Source organism: Rosa chinensis, chromosome 4 (assembly GCF_002994745.2).
Source record: "Rosa chinensis cultivar Old Blush chromosome 4, RchiOBHm-V2, whole genome shotgun sequence".
Lineage (NCBI taxonomy): Eukaryota > Viridiplantae > Streptophyta > Magnoliopsida > Rosales > Rosaceae > Rosa > Rosa chinensis.
Window position 1 is genome coordinate 30806575 of NC_037091.1, and position 21905 is coordinate 30828479.

General features: G+C 39.9%; 1 long non-coding RNA gene across 1 annotated transcript; it reads right to left on the bottom strand.

The window, feature by feature from the left end:
* Positions 1–15293: 15293 nt before the first annotated feature.
* Positions 15294–18777, bottom strand: LOC112200649. The gene is made up of 6 exons (XR_002936401.2): positions 18507–18777; positions 17358–17447; positions 16966–17168; positions 16242–16324; positions 15526–15575; positions 15294–15397 (listed from the first exon to the last, which is right to left on the bottom strand). It is a non-coding gene; the product is annotated as an uncharacterized LOC112200649 (long non-coding RNA).
* Between the last annotated feature and the right edge of the window lie 3128 nt (positions 18778–21905).

Sequence of the window (21905 nt, forward strand, 5' to 3'; positions counted from 1 at the left end):
GTTCATGTTCAGGCACACATCTCCTAATCAATTGATCAGAGCAATACTTCCACAAATAAGGTTCATCCCAAACATATTGCTTAACAGTTTTCTTAAGCCTATCCTTATGAGCACGTGACATGGTATCAGGAATCTTTCTAGACACAATATAATTCACAATGTCTGCATACCATGGTTCACTTACCTGAAGTCCAAAGAGTTGCTCGTCTGGAAATGTCTCCACCAGAGGGAGATAATCTTCTGCATGCACTAAGCGACTCAAGTGGTCAGCTACCACGTTCTCACTACCCTTCTTGTCCTTGATTTCCACGTCGAATTCTTGCAAGAGTAGGATCCATCTGATGAGCCTTGGTTTCGCCTCCTTCTTGGTCATCAAGTATTTCAAAGCTGCATGATCAGTAAAGATAGTAACTTTGGTACCAAGTAAATAAGAGCGAAACTTCTCAAGGGCAAAGACAACTGCAAGGAGCTCTTTCTCTGTGGTGGAGTAGTTCATTTGTGCATCATTGAGAGTCCTTGAGGCGTAGTAGATGGCATAGGGTAGCTTGTCCTTCCTTTGCCCTAAAACAGCTCCAACTGCATAGTCAGAGGCATCACACATCAACTCAAAGGGCAAGGACCAGTCTGGAGGTAACATGATAGGGGCAGATGTCAACAACTCCTTAAGCTTGTCAAAAGCTTTTTGACACTCCTTGTCAAAGTGAAATGGCACATCCTTCTGGAGTAGTTGACATAAGGGTCTCGAAATTTTGGAGAAGTCCTTGATGAACCTCCTGTAAAAACCTGCATGACCAAGGAAAGAACGAATCTCTCTCACAGAAGTGGGAGAGGGTAAGTGACGCACAATATCAACCTTGGCTTTATCAACCTCTATACCCCTAGTAGAGACAATATGTCCTAGAACTATTCCTTGTTTAACCATAAAATGGCATTTTTCCCAGTTTAAGACAAGGTTAGTTTCCATGCAACGTTTCAGAATTATCTCCAGATTATTAAGACAATCATCAAAATTCTTTCCAAAAACTGAAAAGTTATCCATGAATACCTCTATGATTTTCTCAATATAATCTGAAAAGATACTTACCATACACCTCTGAAAAGTACCTGGAGCGTTGCAAAGTCCGAAGGGCATACGTCTATAAGCAAACGTTCCAAAGGGGCAAGTGAAGGTTGTCTTCTCTTGATCTTCATTTGCAATTGCAATCTGGTTGTAACCAGAATATCCATCCAGGAAGCAGTAGTAGTCATGTCCAGCTAGGCGCTCAAGCATCTGATCAATGAATGGCAGAGGAAAGTGGTCTTTCCTTGTAGTTGCGTTGAGCCTCCTATAGTCAATGCAAACTCTGTGGCCTGTGACTGTCCTTTGAGGCACCAGTTCGTTATCAGCATTCTTCACCACAGTGATCCCAGATTTCTTGGGCACGACCTGAACTGGGGAGACCCACTTGGAGTCTGAAATGGGGTAGATTACCCCACAATCAAGGAGTTTGATAACCTCCTTCTTCACTACTTCCATCATTGGAGGGTTGAGACGACGTTGAGCCTCTCTAGTAGGTTTAGACCCCTCCTCCAGAAGTATCCTATGGACGCAAGTTGTAGGGCTGATTCCCTTGATGTCCGCCAATGTCCATCCTATGGCGGTCTTGTGTTGCTTCAACATGTCCACCAACTTCTCTTCTTGTGGAGTCGTTAGTGCAGAGGACACAATCACTGGTAAGGTCTCCTTGTCCCCTAAGTAGACATACTTCAAATGGTCTGGAAGAGGTTTTAGCTCAAGTTCTGGGGCCTGGACCACTGAAGGTAAAGTCTTGTTAGTGGATAACTGAATGGACAAGGGAGAAACAGACCTACCTATGAAGGGTGATGCCTCAAGGAAGGAGACGTTTTCAATGATTTTCTCCTCACAAGTGTCTTTCAACTTGTCCTCTGGGATGGTGACGCCTTCCTTTGTATAGCCTACCCCACTCTCAAGGGTAGTGACTAGGGTATCCTCATGCATAACATCAAACATTTTCTGCGCAAGTTCATCCAAAATGTCAGCAGAAAAACAATCATTAACCTCTAGGGGATACCTCATGGCTTCAAAGATGTTAAAGCCAATAATGTCACCATCGAACTCCATTGTAAGTGAACCTTCATACACATCAATCTTCGTCCTAGCTGTCCTTAAGAAAGGACGTCCCAAAAGCAATGGAGTTGAACTTACAGGGGAGTCCTCCATTTCCAACACATAGAAATCAGCTGGGAAGATAAGATGGTTAACCTGTACAAGCACATCCTCCAACAAACCTCTAGGGTATGCATTGGATCTGTCAGCTAACTGAATGATAACGTTGTCAGATTTAAGTTCCCCTAGACCTAGGGTTTCATAAACAGAGTAGGGCATAACATTAACAGATGCACCTAGGTCTAGCATAGCATTCTTAAATCTAGAGTTACCAATAGTACACGGAATAGTAAAGCTTCCAGGATCCTTACACTTTGGAGGAATCTTTCTCTGAATCAGGGCAGAGACATTCTCACTTACCTTTACCACCTCCTTTTCACGGTTTACTCTCCTAGTAGTGCAAAGCTCTTTGAGGAACTTGGCATACTTAGGGACTTGCTTGATGGCCTCTAGGAGGGGTAGGTTCACTTGCACCTTCTTGAAAGTTTCCAAGATGGCTTGGTCACTTTGATCCTTCTTAGATTGGGCAAACCTGCGTGGGAAGGGCATGCAAGAAGTAGAAGGGTTAGCAATAACCGAATTTGTTAAGTTAGAATTACTACCTGATACTTCCGGTTTTGCCTTTAACGGTGAGGACGCCCTTGTCTCTTCCTTGGACGTTGCAGGGTCCTTCTCAAGACCCAACTTGGTGGGCTCTTGGTCTTCCTCAATCTCTATGCTCATTTGGACCTTCTTGGGCTGCTTGGGTGGATCCACCAATGGTCTTCCACTCCTCGTAGTCACAACTGATGCATTCTCCACATTACCCTTAGGGTTAGGTATTGTGCCACTAGGAAGCTTCCCAGTCTCATGAATCTTGCTCATGAAGTCCACAACTTGGCCCATCTGCTTCTTAAGATCTGCAATATCCTTAGTGTGGGTCTGTTGTCCTTGAATCAAAGCTTGAGTAGAGTTTGTCAAGGCTTGGGTGGAACTAGTCAAGGCTTCCAACGTTTTGTCATAGTGAGACATCGAAGGTCCTGAGTTCTGTTGAGGAGGAGGCATGTAGGGCCTTTGAAAAGATGATCCTTGGAATGAAGGCCCTTGAGGACGTTGGAAGTTCCCACCAAGAGGATTCTGAACATTATCATTGTTGGTCCACTTGAAGTTGGGATGGTCCCTCCATCCTGGGTTATAAGTATTGGAGTAAGGGTCATGTCTAGGACGTTGAGGTCCTCCTTGATATCCTCCTTGATACCCTCCAATAGCATTTGCAGATTCCCATCCTCCATTCTCATTGAGTTGAGGGCACTGATCTGTAACATGCCCTTGCATAGAGCATACTCCACAAGCTATTGTTGCACTTGGTCCCTTGGAACTTACCACTTGATTCATGAGTAGAGTAAGCTTACTCAGTTGGTCTTCAATGGCAGTATTCTTGCTCATCTCATGCACCCTACGAATAGAGTGTCCTACCCCCTCATATTGTTGGGAGTTCAAGGCACGATTAGCTATAAGCTCCTTCCCAACTGCAGGTGACTTATCCACGAAAGCTCCTCCAGCTGCAGCATCCAACATTTGCCTTTCCAAGGGTAAGAGTCCTTCATAGAAACATGTGAGTAGGGTCTCATCCTTCATCTGATGTTGAGGACATTGTGCAAGTAAGGAATTGAACCTCTCATAGTAAGCAGCATAGGACTCATCATGGGCTTGCTCTATTCCACTGAGCTTCTTTCTAAGTGTGATGACCTTAGAAGCTGGGAAGTATTTCTCCAAGAAGGCCTTTCTCATTGTTTCCCATGATGTGATACGTCCTGCAGGAAGTTCATATAGCCAATCCTTGGCTCTATCAGCTAGAGAGAATGGAAATGCTCTCATCTTCAGAAGATTCTCATCTGCCCCTTGTGGTTGCATGTTTGCACAAACAGATTGGAATTCTCGTACGTGCTTATTAGCATCCTCCATATTAAGGCCATGGAAGATAGGGAGCTTGTGCAACAGTCCACTCTTAAGCTCAAACTCTGCTTGTCTTCCAGCTGCAGGGGCAGGGTATACTATGCCTGTAGGGGGTCCTCCTTCAACAGTTGCGGTGGAGAGTTCCCTAATAGATGCCATTCTCTCTTCTTCGACTTCTTCAGGTGGTGGTGAAGGTGGTGGTGTAGAGTTGGACGAAATCACAGGTGAAGGTGAACGTGAAGGAGGAGATGGACTTGGTGTAGGTGATGTAGACTCCTCAGAAAAGTAAGTCCGCTTCCCTTGCTCGTTAAATGTGTACTCTTTGTATGTTGAAGGGGAAGGGCTTGTGTGCTCAAGAAGTGAAGGACCCTTCAAGCGAGCGAGCCTTGCTTCGATTTCCTTTAGTGTAGAGGATCTAAAAGGCTCGGTCATTCATAGGAATCCTGAACATCATCAAAATTCAAAGAAGTTAGCAAAGTATAAAGTGAGTTAATTACAAATTAGTGATTTATACATCAACCTTACTATTCACGAGTCACTATTCACAAGTTACTATTCACGACTTTACTATTTATGATTTATACAAGTATAAAGAGAAGTATAAATTACAAACTATCCACAATCTTTTCACAAATAAACCACAAAAGAAATTTATACAAGTATAAAATGTACAAAACAACACAATTTACAAGTGGAGGTTATGTTCAGGTATCTTATTATCTTTACAAAATAAAGTTAATATCTCAATAGATTACAAGTTGTAAGTCGAGCCCAATAGAAACCACTACTATTGGTGAGCTACGATCTAGGGATAGTCGCCTAGACATAAGTCACTTTCCTTTGTTTCAGAAGGCTAGATGGCCAGATTAAGAGGTAAGTGAGAGGGAGGACTCATTTTGGTGACACTACGGAGGCTACTCCCTCATTGAGGTTTAGGCCCCTATCGGCTACTCCCACATTGTGGTTTACGCACAGTCTATAGTATCTCTGAGATCCAATTTGAACCCATCACCCAGGGTCTCAACCTAAGACACCACCTATATGCCCCTTACTCAGCTTGAAAAGAACTCATGTGTTAGACAGTTCTCCAAATGTTAATAAAAGCCGCCCTCAACTTCAAAAGACCTTAGAAAGGCACTAATGAAGGGTTAAGGCCAATATTAACAAAAGGGCCCTTATCTACTCATACGATTTTACACACTTATAACAATCAAGAATTTAACAATATTCACAATTAATTCTTTACATTTCTTTTGTTTAGACACTTTACAAAACTTTCAAACAACACTACAAACAAACGTCACAAACCTTTTTATTTTTTATAAAGTTTTTTTTTTTTTTTTTTTTTTTTTTTTTTTTTTTACGAAATTAATTATAAATATCTCTATTATTTCCTTTTCTTTACAATTATTTTCAACACTTAGGTACGGGAACAGGGAGTCTCGATGTGCAATGGGACTGAAACAGCTACCCTTTTCAAGACTATGTTTAATCCAATATACCTTAGTGAATCACAATATTTTCATTTGTTATATATATCATTGATTTCAAATTCAATTCCAAGCGGTAAATCAAGAGGACGTGCGGCCCAAGTATATTCGTCAAGACACTAAGTCCCTCCTAAATCCTTTGGGCAACCTTACTGAAATGGCCAGGTAGGGGAGGACGAACACAAGAGGTAGGATCCATTTTGGCATAGGCTACTCCCTCATTGAGGTTTACGCCCATTTGTAAGCACTTCTGAATCCAAGAACCAGTCATGAGCGTTGTCCCCTTCCTAGACACCATCCCACATAGGCTATACTTACTTGGATATAAAAAGGTCCTAAGTGTGAAGACAGTTCAATGAATGTTAATAAAGGCCGCCCTCAACCTTAAGGGACCTGAACTAGGTACCAATAAGGGGTTTAGGCCAATATTAATAAACACGACTTCACCTATTCCTTCTTTAATTTACAACTTACAATTAAAATTCGTATTCAATAATAAACATAACAACCTAAGTAATTAATTAACTAATTAACTAACAAATTATGAACAATTAACAAGTAAATTTTTTTTTTTTTTTTTTTTTTTTTTTCGAACACAACATAAAAACAAAACAAATATTCACATATTTAACAAGTGATTTTTCAATCCCCGGCAACGGCGCCAAAAATTGATGTCGCTTTTGGGAAGCGACCAATTTAACCCTGAAATGTCATTAGTAGTACGTAATAAATAGGGATCGTTCTATTCCGGGGATTGAGGGTACACCTGTCATTATCAAACAATTAAACAATTAAAATTAAAACAAAGTATAATATTTACAAAAATATAACAAAATATATACATATTTACGAAATTAGGGGGATTTTTGATTTTGATTTTTGGAAATTAAACTAAGTAAAGAAAACAATTAAAATGCAAAAACATAAAAATGCAAATGAAATGCACGAACAAAGATCAAATCGGAATTTATAATCAAGGTTAATTCAAGTTCATCATTGTTCATCATAGTCATGCAAGAGGAATTGATCATGTGAAACGTTCAAAAGCAAACAATTTCCCATATTTTACTTTCAATGCTAATTAACCTAAGTGAAAGCACCTAGATTAATTCTATCAAACATGCAATCAAACCCTAGAAAGCAAGTCAATCATGTCATGTTCAACGCATTAAGCATCTAGAAAGGCTATCAATTCAAATGTGCAACTTAGTATGAAAAAGTTCACCTAATTGCAATCTCCTTTGATTAAATTTCGGTTTTTGTACAAAACCTTTACTACTTGTTGATTCAAGAACACAAAACCAAAAAGTTGATTCATGTTCTCAAATTCGTAGCAACATTCACATAAAAACCCTAAATGTTTCGAACCATTCAAGATTATCATACAAACGATTTCTATCATGCAAATTCAATCAAACACTTACACCAAAGCAACCATAAATCACAATATATGAATCTGAAAATTAACAATTAACCATAAAATTTCAGAAATCAATACTTGTTCATACATAAGTGTCAACTAAGGCAAACCAACGAAAATTACAAAGCAAAGGTACAAGGAGAATCAGATTACACCGTGATGAAGATGAGATGGATGAAGTGATGATGTGGTCTCTTGAATTTCGAAAGCAATCTTCAAGGTGGAGGGTGGATGGTATGCACGGCTTGTCTTCTTCTTCCTTGGCCTTGCTTGCACTTCGTGGTTGCCCTAGAGGATGGAGAGGAGCACGGCTAAGCTAGAGAGTTTTCTGAATTATTTCTCAAGTGTAGAACGTAAAAAGTTTGGAACTCGGAACTCTCTGACGTTGAAAGAAGAGATGAATATATAGGGGACGGCTTCCTTTGTTCTCCAAGCCTTGTAACCCTAGTAATCTCACGGCACAATGATATAACTCCACATAATTTCCTCCAATGCTTGCTTGCCACATAAGCCCTATGAGGTGGTGCAACCAATCACAAAATTCCATTTAATTCCCTAAATAATTCTTGCCGAAATTCCCTTGATAATATTCTGATTTTTCTCTTTTATTTCGGCCAAAACTCTTTAGGGAATATAGGAATGTATCTAGACTTCTTTTGAGCTTTTCTTGGTCTCCACACATATTTTCTTTCCTTAAAACTCTCTAGATAATATCTTTGCCGAATTCTCTAGGGTTTATCTTTACTTTGCACGGCTCATTCCTTCTTTTCCTCTTGGCTTGGACAGCTAGGAGTCTTCTAGGGTTTATCTTTTGATTTATTTCCATAAAAATAGCCCTAGAAAATCTCCATAGAAAATCTTCTTTATTTTCTGATTTTTGGACGCCTCTTCCTTGTTTCTCTCATGCAATTTCACGGCAAACATATCTTTAGGGCTAGGGTTTGCGTCACAAACCCTAGTGTCATGGGCTTTGATGGGCCATTATCCAATTTGCCGAAAATCCAAAGAGTTCTTGGGCCTCGTTGCTTCATCTTCAAGCCTTCTCATTTTCCAACGCAAAACACATTATTTTTCCATTTCTTTTTCATGGTTGCGTTGGAAACTTGCTAGGGAAGCCTTCCTCCATTTCGTAGGATTTCCTGGTTGGACTAGGAAAGCTTATTTCTTCCTTTCTGCTCAAATGTGTGGGCCATTTTCTCTCATGTTCGTTCGTCTTGATGTTCGCAAGCTCCTCTTTCCATTCGTGCGTTCATTTCCACTTTCTAGCTCGGAGGTCCTGAAAATAGAAACTAGTAAGAAAAATAGAAACTTTCCTAAAATGAAAAGTGGCAACTTTCCTAAACTGAAAATGGGAAACTTTCTAAAAATGAAAAATAGAAACTACTGAAAATGGAAACTTACTAAAAATGATAAATAGAAACTACAAAAATGGAAACTTTCTACAAATAGGAACTTTCCCAATCAAAGAATGGAAACTTTCCTAAAAATAGGAACTTTCCCAATCAAAGAATGGAAACTTTCCTAAACAGAGTTTTATTAAGGAAATAACGCAGAAAATGTAGGGAAATGCAGTTAAAACGTCGCATTAAAATGCTCCTATCATTTTGTCCGTAGGTTATTACTTAACCTACCTTGTATGATATCGGCTTAGTTTAGTATTGCTCTGATAAACCTTTTCTTTTAAGTTTGATGGATGTTGTGGTTTGGTTTGTTGTTGCTTACGGAGGATTATGTGGGGATTTGAACTTTCCGGATGTAATATATGTACTTGGATTGTAAATTCGATATTGTAGGTTGAGTAGAAGATATAGTTGAAATCATGTCCAGGTTTGTGAAATTTTGGGTAGCCCATTTTTAGGGGAGGTTCTGCCGAATTTTCGGTAGGATTTAGCTTAAAGTGGGTCCCGCAGGCTCGTATCCAGGTAAGTGGGGCGATTCCTGGGTCGGGTCCTGTCAGATGGACTTCTGGGAGCCATTAAAGAGCCTAGTCAGAACATGCTCTCCATTGAGCAAGCTACTGCTTTTGAAGCAAAACAAGCTAAAGCCATAATTCTCATGACAAGGCACATGAATGACGCGCTCCAAAATGAATACCTCAATGAGGAAGACCCAAGAAAGCTATAGGTAGAACTTGAGCAGCGATTTGGCAACGTTTGTGACTCCCTGCTTCCTGATTTAGAAGTGCGTTGGCATAGCTCCGCTTTTGTGATTTCAAGTCTGTGCTTGATTATAACTTGGAAGCTCTTCGTATCAAGTCTCTAATGGAGTTTTGTGGCCAAGGCATAACTGATACGATGTTGATCGAGAAGACTCTCTCTAAATTCCCCGTCTCTGCACTGATGATTTCAAAGAATTATCGGATTGATGTAAATGCAGGACGTATCACAAGGTTTCATGAGCTCATTGGCGCCATGAACGTAGCTGAAAAGCACAACAACATTCTTGTGAAGAACTATAACGCTAGACCCATGGGAACCAAGTCTATTCCGGAGTCTAACTATAGTCGCGCCCCTAAGGGAGGACGCAAGGAGCGAAACCCTAAGAGTAGGGACAATTCTGGACGTTCTGGTCCATATTCTCGCCCTAAAGAGGAAGGAAATCGCCAAGAGAGGCGTGCACGGAACCGTGGGGGTCAACGTGTGAAGAGAGAGAGAGGCGGAGCCTCCGACCATGGTGGTAACGCCACCAAGAGCATAGGTCATCCAAATCGCACCCCAATGGCGCCTCGATCAAGGGAGCCTGACCATAATGATGTTTGTTTTCGATGTGGATCAACTGAACATTGGGCCAAAGCATGTACAGCACCCCAGAATGTTGCAAACGCATACAAGACGTATAGTGAAGCAAGGGAAGCAAATTACATGGAACAAGAAGATCAAGATGGTGATCTCGATCTAAGGGTGGAAGACTACAAGGATCAAGACCCAGAAATTGGTGATTTTGATTAAGTCTTTTTATTTTCTAAGAGATGTAGGCAATTGCCATATTACTTTTGTAGTAGATGCCTATGATATTAGTCTTTCTTCAAAGTAGGCGTACTCAATGTAATTGTGATGTCTAGGAAGATTTTGAGATTAGTGGTACTTAAGCGAGCTTTGCTCCACCGACATCTCTCTACTCACCTGGTCACATTTACATTGGAAATACCGAAAGGAGTTAGACGACTACCATTGTTTTGCATTAACTAGTTTATTGGATTAGATTTTCTTTGATCAAAGAAACAATGATGTACTCCATTGGCTTATGAATAAAATTTTGAGTTCTTTTCATTATGACTCAATTTTGATTCTAAGCATATTACTTTGTGACTACGATGGTTGGGCCATCAATATTAATTCAAGGACATGGAATAGCCCAAGTTCCACTTGCCAAATGGCACCTTAATTACTGTCACAGAAACTCTCTACGCTCTTAGGGCAAATTACCCTATGAATAGCCAATGGATTCCATGCGAAAACGCATGTAGAGAACGGAGCTGAGTTCCTTTGCAAATACCTCTAATGATTGCGAACAAAGGCGCATCTTAGAGAAGTTTATGTGTCTCTAGTGGACTCTATGTCACTATTCAAGTTATTAAATCCAATAAAGTTATGAGAGAAGATCTCTTGGATTTAGACACATATTGGCTTTGTCACGACAGGATAGGTCATCCTGATCATGATATGATGATCCGTCTACTAAAGACTTCACTCGGACATCCATCCTTTTGAGCAAAACGAAGCAAGAATCTGATGACGCCATAAAAGGCGCCAACCATGAGCATAACATGGTTGTTCCTCCTTGTGGCCATGATGCCATACATGCTAATTTCCATGGCTCCAATGCCATGATGGGAGATGTAGTCACACATTTTGGTTCTAATAACGCTACAGACGCTCAGGCCCAACCAAAATCCTCATTGGTTGCTTCTAAGGCCTCTCGCTCATTTTGCAAAGCCAGTTCATTCGGGAAATTAGGACTGAGACCGTCCTACGCAAAGGATATGAAAATATTCATTCAGTTCTTACATCAAATCCATGGGGATTCTATGGACTGATTCAACCAACTTGTGGACGTTTAAATATCTCCTTATGTTGGTTGACACGCAAACACGCTGGTCACGTGTCGTGCCATTGTCCACTTGTAATGCTGCTTATGCTATACTCCTAACACATATCATATGACAACGAGCTCACTCCCCAAATCATCATATTCAGTCAATTGGATTTGACTATGCTGGAGAGTTTACATTGAAGACTTTCGATGGTTATTGCATTGGAACTGATGTTGGACATCATATTCCCATGTACACACCCAATTGGTCTCGCGGAAACGACTACGATGATAGTCTGGACATTGGTCATGCGCACCACTCTCCTTATATCCGCTTGAGGTGATGCAATATCGCATGCAGCTATGCTAATTCGTCTACGACCTACCACCACTCAATGTACCCCTGCGTTACAGCTAGTGACTGGGTACCAGTATTTTGTACTTACGCACATTTGAGTGAGCCATTTATGTGCCCATTGCGCCGCAACAGCGCACTATGATAGGTCCTTACAGACGAATGGGCAACTCAGTTGGATTTGAGACTCCAACAATCATCTGCCACTTAATGCCCTTGCAAGGCGATCTCCTTACCGCTAGATTTGTGGATGTCACTTTGCTGAAACAGTCTTCCCGTCGTTCGGGGGAGATAATAATACTGATGTTCAACAGGAACGACAGGAATTGTCGTGGTCTGTCCCCACTATGTCTCATCTTGATCCCTATTAAAGTGACTAGATCACACAAATATGCTGCAAACATGCCTGCAAGGAAGGACGTCCCTACGAGAGGACGTAGCGCCACCCTACACGGAGGTAGGCATGGCACCAATGCCAAAGAAAGTGGCACTCTGGCGTTATAGGCCATGGCCCCAGCTAGGATGCGTGGGAGGCCCGTGAGTTCGAAGGATACTTTGACACATTCCAATGCTTTGATCATCGACACTCAAAATCCGTCTCATGAGTATCTTCCGGGTTATGGTTATCGTTGGGGGACGCCTCAACGTCAGAACCTATTCCTGAGAATATAGAGCTCTATGAAACTTACACTAGTGTACATGAGACATTGGATAGAAGCTCCATCATTATTGATGATGTAGTTGCGCATTTCGTTGCGCATGAGTCTGATGACATCGAACCACGCTCCGTTGATAAATGAATGTCAACGTAGAGAGATTTGGCCTAAATGGAAAGATGCGATCCAGGTTAAGATGGATTCTCTAATGAAGAGGAAGGTTTTCTGAGCCAGTAATGCCAACACCTCCTGACATAAAACCTATTGACTAATGGGTCTTCATTAGAAAGCGTGATGAGAAAAAGGGATGGCAATCTCGCCTTATGGCGCAAGGCTTCTCACAAAACGCCCTGGAATCGACTATGATGAGACATATTCTCTCGTAATGGATGTCATTGCACTCCACTACCTTGTCAGTTTGGTAGTTTCCGAATAACTGAACATGCAGCTTACAAATGTGGTCACTACGTATTTCTATGGGGATCTAGATATGGAATATACATGAAGGTTCATGGTGAACTTCATTTACCCAAGTCAAGAGGCTCTAGACCACGGGGCGCGTTTACAATAAGATTGAAACGCTCACTAAAGTGGCTACTTGATTGGGAAGGGATATGCCCACGCGTTTCTATAACAAGTTTCGGATTCTATCGCGGTTCATGTTGGACATGATCTTTATTAGAAGCCCTTAAAGAGTTAAGGGAAATCGCTGAACACTTGAAATCAGAGTTTGAAATGAAGGATTTTGGGAGAACACGATTATGTCTCGGTTTAGAACTTGAGCATCATGTCGATAGATGCTTAGGCATTTTGACAAGGTCAAGCCTTCAAGCACCCCCATGATCGTCCATAGTCTTGATCCTGAAAAGGATCCTCTTTGTCGAAAGGATGATGACGAAGATGTGCTAGAGGCAGAAGTGCCTTACTTAGTACAATAGGCGCATTATTGTACTTATCCCAATGCACAAGACCGGACATCTCATATGTTGTAAACTTGTTAGCTAGATATAGCTTTGCGCCAACGCGACGCCATTGGATTGTTGTTAAAGATATCTTTCGATATTTGAGATGTATGTTTGATATGGGCTTGTTCTATCCCTACAAAGAGATGATGGATTCAGACCCATCACACACCAGGTACGCCGCCAACATTGGCCTGCGTCCACTACCCCCATCCCAAAACGACATGTGTTTTGGAAGGTTTTGCTGATGTTGGGTATCTCTCTGACCCACACAAAGGTCATTCCCAATCCGGTCAAGTGTTCACCATGGAAAAAGACCATGACATCTTGGAGGTCTACAAAATAGACCCTAGTCGCTATATCTTCGAACAATGCAGAGATCATTGCTCTTCACGAAGTGGTTCGTGAATGTATATGGATTGGATCCATAATTACGCATGTTCGAACAATTGTGGTTTGAAGTCTACCACCGATGAACCTACGAGCATTTCGGATAATGCTGCTTGTTTTGAACAAATGAGGCAAGGCTACATCAAAAGCAATAACACCAAGCATAATAAGCAACAACAGACTCTCCTCGAGATCAAAGTGAACTAGGTTCGATCTGAGGATAATGAGGCAGACTTGTTTACTAAGTCATTGCCCAAATCCACGTTCGAGAAACATGTGGCAAGAATTGGCTTGCGGAAATTATCTAAACTCCCATGATCGTAGTCATCAGGGGGAGGCACAGACATCAGGGGGAGATGTCTACATGTTCACCTCGAAATGTGAAGGGTGTGTTGTGCTCTTTTTCCCCTTCGACCGAGGTTATTTTTGTCCCACTGGGTTTTTGTTACTCGGTAAGGTTTTTAACGAGGCAACGAGAGAAGCACCGAGTTTGGACAACACAAGGGGGGAGTGTTTAAGGATATCTCTATTTGTGTTTAGCCCAAACTCTAGGTTACTTGACCTAGTGGTAATAGAGTTTTAATTAGAGAGAATCTCGGAGAATATCTTAGAGATATCCATTCATTGTATGATTATCTTTGGGTTAAATACTTGTTACTCCTCAAACTTTTCCCTGGAAAACAGTTTTGTCCCTCGCCTTTCAAATTAAACTGGATAGTCCTTATTCTCTCTAATTCGTACACAACAGGTCCACAACATGTCCAAAATGACTATTATACCCTCACTTCCTCTTTTTTTTTCTTTTTTTTTTCTCTATATATTTTTTTAAATCTCTCTCTCTCTCTCTCTCTCTCTCTCTCTCTCTCTCTTTTCTTCCTCTTTTTAATTTTTGTATTCTTTCTCTCTCCCCCTCTCCTGGGTTCATGCCAACATCTCCGTGCAAGAGCTCGGTGTGGGTCACCGGGATGTGTTGCCGGTACGCATGGTGTCACTGGTAGTTGGGCGCCGACATTAGGTGGGGTGTTGTTCACCAAGAGGTGGTGAGGTGTGACAGCGATAGCAGCTTGTGGACTGTCGCTAAGGGATGCCAAGTGCATGTTTGAACCGAGGTAAAGAGACGAGGAGTTGTTGGGATGAGGATGACAACATCGGGAGCTGGGTTGTGCAATTGCCACCTAGAGATGCCATTGTTCCCAGTGTACAAGACTAGTACTGAGATGTGGAGTGGTGACCGGAGGAGCTACCGGGATGGGTACCCATATTCGTTAACCATGGTGAGAGGAAATTCGGGATTTAGCTTATCTCTCCTTGTTTCTCTCTCATACATGAATCCACAACTATGAGGTTTGCAAATGTGATTAATGGAAGAAGAGATAGGCTATTGGCGGTGTTGTGTCAGACCAGGGTGTCCAAATCAATTCTGGATATTGGTTTGTCGGCGCCTGAGTTCACTTTTGGGCATCTCCGGATAACATGGAGAATGGGTTTTGCTCGTCAAGGGTCGGTGACCATGACGGAGGCAGTAGTAAGCCACAAATATGATCGAAGTTAGTCGACCACAAAGAGAAAATCTGATATTTTAGTCTCTCTCCACTTCTCTATCTCATCAATTAACCCAACCTGGAACCATTAAATTTTTGGATTTTGGAAGTTACCGAATAGGAGAGGTGATCGTTGCTGACCAAAGAAGGAAGGAGTTGTTAGTGGTGTGGCCGAGGTTTGTTGTGCAGCTGCAGGTCATCGATCTTTGTGAGGAAGAAAAGGTTTGGGTGCCTCGCCGGACAATTTGGATAGTCCAAGCATAAGTAAAAAGATAAAAATAAAAAAGAGGGGGGGGGGGGGGGGGGGAAGAATGGAGGGGTATAATAGTCATTTTGGGATGCCAATGGAAAAAATATCCCTACCTCAAAGGGCAGTGTCAATCACTTTAATAGCAGTTGTCATAAGCGGCCAGCACCCCAGGCACACATCAGCTCCTGAGCAGCAGCATCTAAGATTATCGTAAAAAATAGTTTGTCAAACATTTGGTAAAGCATTCATGTCAAAAGTTCAGTTTGACTATTTACAATCTTCATAATTCAAATGGTTGATTTCCTTTCTATATCAAAAATCAATTACCTCTCCTCAAGGTAGCAACCGTTTTAAGCATAAGAATGCATCTTTGCAGGCTGAAACATAAGAAAGATTAGAACTGAAACCAGAGACATGGCCTTGTCAGACCATACACAACAGTTAAAACCAACCATTTGAAAAAAGAAGGGAAAAACAAAAACAAAATGCACAGTAATTGTTTTGATCTATTGGTGTGCATTTTTTAAAACTTCAAATAATTCTTGTTTCTATATGCATTCCAAGATCTACATGATTCACCTATTTACAATAAGGGTCTTGTCTTGCTCGTTAATGCTTAGTTTTGAATAAGCACATTTAGGCTTTTCTAATAGAATATTGAGTTAACCATCTTACTACAGGATAAGAGCTTTATTTTGGGGTGTCAATTAATGAAAGCCAATTAACAACCCAACATTATGACAAATTTAGATTGACTATTTTTGTATCTTGCATTATTGACCGTACAACTAACTTTAGACAATTTTTCTTTAGACAATTAAGTGTTCTGAATTTTGATCAAATACGACTAAATGGATCAAATATATTTAAATTGTTGATATAAATCAGGTCCAAAATCAAACCCATCTAAATTTCTATGTGGGACAAATGAAGAAAAATGAAGAGAAAACCAATCACAGATCTGAAATAAACATGCGCACTAAATAACCATGCAAGAAAACCAATCACAGATCTGAAAAAAAGAAGAAGAGAAATTAACTCACAAAATTAGCTGTACAATTAGGCAATTTGATTTGAGTGCTGCAGGGTGAGCTACTGAGTCATGGCAGGTGAGAACAATGGAGACCTAAAAGAAACAGAATCCTCAGAGACAATATCCAACCAGGATTGGGAAAAAAAAAAAAAAGGAACAAAAGCCAGCTTGAGATTGAATTCATATATTCATTCATTTCAGCCCCAACTAAGTTTCACACACTATTCAATTAAAATCAATATCTCCCATTCAAAAGGCCATGAATCATTATGGGGAAAAAAAGAAGAGGTTTTCTGCATTGAAAAACATATTCATGCAATTGAGAAACAAAGTGAGAATAATGCACCACCAAAACTGATTCCATCTCTCTTTTCTTTCTAACTTTTGATTGATTCATTCATTGATGACTTGTATGCAATAGCAAAATATCACAGATCCCACAAACCAAAAACAGGAGCAATTACTTTATGAACCCAGGAAGCAAGCAAGATAAATAAAAAAATTGAGGGATTTGAGCAGTGATCTGAAAATCGAAATGAAAAGTAGCCAGATTGAGAACTTAGTTCCCATAATTGCATGAATTGTTACTCAAAGATAACAATACAGTTCAATCTATGAATTCAGTTACCTTAACATGTATCAGATAAAAAAAAAAATCTGATATTGATTTTTCTGATAACAATACAGTTCAATCTATGAATTCAGATAAAAAAAATTTAATAACATGTAGATACCTTAAGTAATCGCCATATCAATGAGTGAGATTCCTAGTCAATGTGATCAGGGTGCTTGCTTGCTTGCTCTGAATTAAATAAATTGTCCTCACCTTCAATGTCTTCGTCACTATCAAGGTCTTTTTAGCATCAAAAACCTCATCATTTGAGCTCTTGTGCGTAAAAAAGGGATACTTTTTCAAGTAACCACATTCTCATTGGCTCTAAACAACGAAGAAAAAAACGAATCAAGAAGAAAAAAAAAACAAAACTAACGAAACTGCAATGACAGAATCCCTAGCAAAATCAATACTCCATTTTAATCATTAATCCAATCACATCTTCTCAACACAAAACAAATAATTACAAAAATATTTGAACAGTCAAACAATCTCAGAACAAAAGTGACATACCTGACTGAAAACAGGGAACTGAACTAACACCAAACAACGTAATCAGGAACAGTGGCAAAAGAACAATGTAGATACTCCTTTGCATAGAACCTACAGAATCAAAACAAAACAACTAAAAGCCAAAGTTGTGAAATTATCCAAAATCAAAACCCACTCAAACAAACCACCCAGGAACACATAAAAAATAACCATATCAATCATGAATACGAAATAATTCAATATTTCTATGCCATGATTTAACACAAAGTAGTATCAGAAGAGCAAACGCCACTAAAGTTCAAATGCTATCCACAACTTCTGCTACTATTTTCTTTGGTTTTCAAGAACAGAGGAACTTTACTACTTCAAACCGAGAAAAAAAAGACCACAAATGAAAAATAAGAAACAAAACCTGGCTTGGAAATTCTAATATCAGTGGCATGGCTCTAGTTTGTAGGATCTCTGATACAATTTCATGTTTCTAATATTAGTGGCACACTCAAAACCTACCACTAAAATATTACAATCAAATCACTAACATATTATATCCAAAACTAAGAAAACTAAACTTGAAAGAATAATTCAAATATATACTTTATACACCCTAAACCTAAACCTTGAAAGGCTCTACACTTGATTAAGCTGACATTTCTATAAATTGTTCTAAATAAGAAAACTAAACTTATCTCAAAAGAAAATCGACCAACAGTGTAACCATAAAGATAATTCAGACTTACAGAGTGAGATATATCGTTCTCTTCCTCCCCAAATCAAAACCGAACAATACCTCAATAAGTTCTTGTCAAATTAGAACCCCACAACAATGAAAAAACAAAGCAATATCATCCTAGAAAATATCGGAATACTCTGAGCTACAGAATCAATCAAGGTTTTGAAATGGCCAAAGACTATAACTTTACCAAAAAAATTAACCAAAAATCAAACTCATATGAGCCAGGCCAATCGGTCACTAAAATCTCAGACTCCGACACAAATAAAACTCCTAAAAAACTTAAAACCCCAATCAGTTCAAAACCAACAGAATGGAAAAACAAAATCAAAACCAAACCCATAAAAAAGATGAATTGGATGTCGTCCAACACAACACAAGCCCAAATCAATTCATCCTTCTATTGTTCAAAATTCAAACTAACAAAACTCAATCATTACCTTAAACCACCAATTATGCGAAGATTCTATACGAATATCTCTCTATCTCTGCAGTGAAGCCTCTGCGCCAATCTCTCTGGATACAAAACAAAACGAAACAAACCGATCCAAATCTTGCTATGGACCACTACTAAACTCTCAGTGCTTCTGTCTCTCAATCTCTCTATTATTTTTTCGCTCTCAGAGTTGCCGTCTCTCTCTCGATCACTGTCGCTCTCACAGTTTCTGTCTCAGAGTTGACCTCCTCTCTCTCTCGAACCCTCTATCCGCCTTATCTACAAATCAATGGCAAAACCGTAATTGAGGCAAGTATCAAGGGCAAAACCGTCACTTCATTTCGAGGCCAAGATGAACAATGTACAGTTCTAACCCAGCTTTAGTATATTAAGAATAAGGACTATCCAGTTTAATTTGAAAGGCGAGGGACTAAACTGTTTTTCAGGGAAAAGTTTGAGGAGTAACAAGTATTTAACCCATTATCTTTCCTTGTATGATTCAGACTCTATGCATTGTAATCCTCTATATAAAGAGGCCCCTATTATCAATGAGAACACACAGCGATTATCTCTCAATTCCGGATTCCCTAAAACAGTTATGTATTTAGTTTCCCTTAAAGATTTAAATTTTAGAAAATTAGTGTACATATTAGTCATTTTGCATTTGGGTAATATAGTTTTTCAATAATTCAAATATTTGTAGGGTGAACAAAGAAAATTGTAGTGTGGCAATAGCCGCACCCTTAATTAATATGTGTTCTAGTCATATCAATTAATGAATGAAAAATAAAAAAGAATATCTTGTTAATAAAAAATATTATAACTCATATACAATCTATTGGATGAAGAAATGTATTATACGTATTCACGACCAAATAATGACTATACTATCTTGGATGGGGGTGTAGAACTATGATTATAATAAAGACAGTTATTTTATAAATTTTAATGTTCATCAGTTCTTAATGTATTTTTTTTTTCATTTGTTAACTACACCTAAAATAAACTTTATGCATTCCTTTTTTGGGAAACTCTATCTGTTTTGAATGCTTGCAGCTCTGAGTCCATGGGCATGAGCGTAAGATTAACAAGGGATTTGCTCAGTGAACCACTCCATGACATGAATTGGTGCCTTGACCAACTCTAGAGCCAACTCCACTATCAACTGGAGCTCCACTGGCAACACCTATACCACCACCGTGTTCATTGGCCGTTGACGAGTCTAGTCCAGTCCAACCTCCATGAAGTCCGACAATAAGTGATCCAGAGCCATCAAAGCACAAGGAACAGACAAAAGCACATAACTTTCCCAAATGCGAATAACCAATCTCATACAAAATCCAAAACCAAATTCCAAATCACCATCCCCAAAAAATTAATCCACACCGATGTAAGTGTAACAAACCACCTAAACTGATAAGAAGCCATAATGGCAAACCCAAAGCCATATTGTAATAAGAGGTTTAGGCTCAATTGCCCCCCCTTAAGGGCAGCCAACCAGCCTTTTATTTCAAAAAAAAAAAAAAATTATTAGTAGATATCATACTTTTGAAAGTCAAATATTAGAAAGATAATATGATCACAAATACAGATATAAGTGAACACAACAACAATTTGAACTTCTTTTTGTTTATGGTCTATAGGACCTGAACTAGTATCTATATAAGTATGAGATTCAAATTTACTCACCATTTTTATTTAGGTGGTGATACCACACTCTAGAAAATTTGACAAGTGTTATTGATTTTAATCATAGTTTAACTACGGTTAAACATACAAAAACAACTAAACTAAATGAATTTTATATTAAAAGGGTTTATTGCCCCCCAATGAAAGGTTTATTGCCCCCTAATATTATGCTTCAGATGGACTTTCTTTTCATTTTCACATGAGAGCAAGCTATTATCGAAAGTTGACTGTGCTCCTTAAGCAAGTTGAGGGACTTGAGGCAGAGGTCTCAAGTTCGAGCCTTGTGTATGGAAAAGACTATGCGGGGAGGGCAAGCCCACCTATTTGGTGTACTCGATGCCCGGAGGGGGGGTGTCGCTACTTCTTTGGCGCGGCACTGTGCTGGACTTCGGGTAAAAGGCCATTGCGTGCCTCCTTGTGGTCCTTCCCAGTACCTCCTTTTTAAATAAATATTATTAATTGCAATAAAAAGTAAACATTAAGATACAGGGGGAGTTAGTAAGATTGGTCTACTAGTGTGCAATCAGCTGTAGCACTCTCATTTGAGCTTGGGCTGTAACAAGTGTCAATTTCCAACCTGTTCCATTTGTAGGTTACCAGATCCCCACATTTGCAGAATGAACATGAAAAAAATAACCAAAAACAAAAGAATTGATGAGTAGTAATGAAGCTAATGGCAAGGACCTTTTTTGCTAGGTCCAGAAACCAACCTAAACATCAAGCTCCATTTCCAGCAAGAGATCGGACTTGAACCAAAACCAAGCCGAACCCAGACCCAGCGACTTCCAATCGTCGACCACCTCAACTTCTTCCATATCAACGCGCCGGAATAGAACCTGACAAGGCCGCTGCCGACTCTGAATCGATCCGCTCCCAAATCGGATTTCGAGGCTCCGGCGATGACTTCTAGCAGCGATGCCATCGATGAGAGAGAGAGAGAGAGAGAGATCCGCTCCTAAATCGGATTTTGAGGCTCCGGCGATGACTTCTAGCAGCGAAATCAAATTCCCGTTTTTATAAGCTGTAACATCACCATCGTCATCGTCGCGGTTGCATTCCCAGATCCTTCACCATTCTCGTCAAGTCCGGTGGCCCCACCGATCGCCTTGTCTGCTTACATGGAGCCCCGCGACGCCATTATCGACAGTGGCAACGAGTGGTACGAGAACCTTATCTCGATTAATGACCGGGTCGCAAGATCTACTTGGAGATGGCGAAATCGGCAAGGACAAACCAATCAGATCGATGACGAGGAGTGAAAGAAGACATGGCCTGAATGGATATCCGATGAGGCGAACGGAGGAGACGGCCGGAAATAAATCGGTGGCGATGGTTGAAGAGTGGAGAAATTGAAGACGGTTTGGGGAGAGAGAGAGTCACGGAGAAATTGAAGATGTTACTCTGTTTTGTAATTTCTTAATTATTTGGGGGATAAAAGTGTCTTTCTGCCTTTAAATGTGTAAGTGGGAATACTAATCTTTTAGAGAGGTAAGTGGGTTCATGTTAGTCTAAATTTGTGCTTTCGGTCAATATCCCTAATTACTTAATACACACTCCATATTTAATACACCACCTATTTAATTTCTCATTCTAATATTATACTAAATACACAACCCAAAGTGTCTAAAATATCTTTAATCTAAAAAATCATGAAATATCCTATTATTTGACTATATTAAGGCTACTATTTAACATGATTAGTATATTATAGTAT